The following is a 2,429-nucleotide window of genomic DNA, read 5'->3' on the forward strand; positions in this document are numbered from 1 at the left end:
ATAAGCCATATATATTTCACAGTTAAATAAAGTTAACGTGGAGTCCCTGTTTGGCGCCTGTAGGGGGCACTAATGAGCTGAATATGAGGCCGCTCCATGTTAGTTTAAGATCTTTCCCTTCAACATGTTGAGTTCAGAGATTAAGCGTGTTGTTCCTTAAAATGCACAGCGCATGTCGTGTTTCTGTCAATGATTGAACAGAGCATCAGTTTTTAATATTTATTTGTTTTCTAGGATCGCAGCATTATAGAGAGGCTGCAGCCAAGCCTGACTGCAACAAAACAGGAGCTGAGAGAGGAATCATGTGAACAAGGTAAAATTAAATGCATCATAGTGCAGTTTATTTAAAGGGACAGTTCACCCCAGAATCAAAAACACACCTCTTTATGCTTTATCTTTTATGTCTCACTTGTAGTGTTTATCAGTCTAGATTGTTCTGTTGTGACTTTCAGAGTGTTGAGGTATCAGCCGCAGAGATGGAGGGCCCTGTGATTGACTATATATCCAAATTAAAGACATAACAGGATAAATGAATTCCCCTCCAATGATGCATACGTTGCCATTACATGTCAACATATTTTACCTGGCAGCCGGAGGTAGTTTTGCATTAGTGTCTGCAAGTTACAGACTCAACCAGTATGTTAAGAAGGAAGAAAGAGTGGATAATGTGTTATTTATTATTGTTTATGTCTTCATTTTCTACAGTAGCTGTAAGATTTCTGTGTAGGTGATAGGAGGGATGGGGGTTCTGTTGAAAAAACAAAAAAATGTTAACAAAGTTCACTTATTTTCATTGTAGCGTGCCTGTAAGATGAATAAATAAACTTTTTTTTTAAAAAACAAAAAGCAAATCAGAGTATGTCAGGACAGCAGGATCTTCATGCTCCGACGTCTTTGTCACTGTGTCTGCAGAAGCCGGTGTGAAGAGGGTGACAACGTCTCAAGAGAAACGGACTCTGCAACTTCCCGAGAGGCTAGGTGATATTAAAACTTCCTTTTTTCTTTTTGGTAACTGTAGTGTGTAAGTAAGTAGTAAGTGAATACTTGTACATGCTGTACACTCATCGTGTGTCAGAGCTTTGACATGTAGCCACAGTATCCTCGTACTTTTACTGCGTTGGGATTCTTGTCACAGTCGGTGAAAATATGTAGTTAGTTTGTGAATTATTAAACAAACGTTTGAGAAATGGAAATTTACAGTGTTCTGAAAACACAGTGCAGTATTCAGGTGCATCAGTAGGAATAGTTTGATATATTTTGGTATACCTTCTGTGGTGCTGAGCTTATTTTTTTGCTGTTTTTGTGCATATGTTGTCTGATATTAGGTATAATAAACTCTATAATCATTGTTTAGTTATCATCATTGACTTTTTGTTTAAGGGCTTTTGGAGAAACACATTTGCGTGCGAGGCAGAGGGACAGTCCACTGAACATATGAGGGATTTCTTGTGTGTGTGTCTGATTATTATTGATTATTTTGATGCTGTAGTGCTGCCTTTATTGTTTGTACATGTTTTTAAACAGCATAAAGAAAAAAAGAAGACAATTGCAAGGCTTGCTTTTGGCAAAAATTCAAAAATGATGCTGATAGCGTATGTTTATTGAGCTCCTTTGCACACATGAAATTACAGTTTGTGGTTCCACGGGGAAGTGGCTGCTTCTCATTTACAACAGTTCAAACGACAGAAAAAGTCTGACGTGCCTTTGCTCATTTACAGAGCCGCCTCACGACCTGGACCCACAAATGAGGACCAAAACTAGACCCAGGTAAACCTAAAGTCATGAAATACAAGCGCTCTGAACTCCTGCATCGCTCCTTAACCTCATTAAGCCTTTTGTTTGTCCGAACGTGACCTCACATCCAGGTCGTACTCCAGCACTTCTATTGAGGAGGCGATGAAGAAAGCAGAGGAGCCGCCGACCCCTCCGCCTCGACCCCAGAAGACCCACTCCAGAGCCTCGTCGCTGGACCTCAACAAGCTCTTCCAGCAGGGCGCTCCAGGTGCGACGCCGTCTTCGAGCTTTTGCATTGTTTTTTATTTGCGACAGTTCTCCTCTCACGGGAGAACAAAAGGGGAAATGGAGCTAGGTGGGTTTTGTTGTTCAGTGTGAGAGGTGAGAGGCTCAGAGTGCAAATCCGTGTCTGAATATGAAAATACGACAGTTTTTTTCTGTTTTAAGAGTCAAATCTGGCTCACTCTGTTACAGCTCAGTGATATTTTGTCTGGATTTTAGGTGTAAAAAGTGGATGGTTGCCTCCTCCTCCAGCCCTCCCTCCTAGACCGACAACTTCACAGGTGAGCCTGGTTTAACCCTTTCAAACCTGAATCGACATCAGCTTTCTTTTGCTGCTCAGACGCCTTTCACAAGAATTTAAACCTTTAAAATGTGAGCAGATTGATTTGATTCTTACTGAAACATGGCAAAAA

General features: G+C 40.8%; 1 long non-coding RNA gene across 1 annotated transcript; it reads left to right on the forward strand.

The window, feature by feature from the left end:
* Window positions 1-154: 154 nt before the first annotated feature.
* Window positions 155-2,299, forward strand: LOC121965197. The gene is made up of 5 exons (XR_006107463.1): window positions 155-313; window positions 913-978; window positions 1,719-1,767; window positions 1,866-2,002; window positions 2,236-2,299. It is a non-coding gene; the product is annotated as an uncharacterized LOC121965197 (long non-coding RNA).
* The last annotated feature ends 130 nt before the right edge of the window (window positions 2,300-2,429 follow it).

Source organism: Plectropomus leopardus, unplaced genomic scaffold (genome assembly GCF_008729295.1).
Source record: "Plectropomus leopardus isolate mb unplaced genomic scaffold, YSFRI_Pleo_2.0 unplaced_scaffold18990, whole genome shotgun sequence".
NCBI lineage: Eukaryota > Metazoa > Chordata > Actinopteri > Perciformes > Serranidae > Plectropomus > Plectropomus leopardus.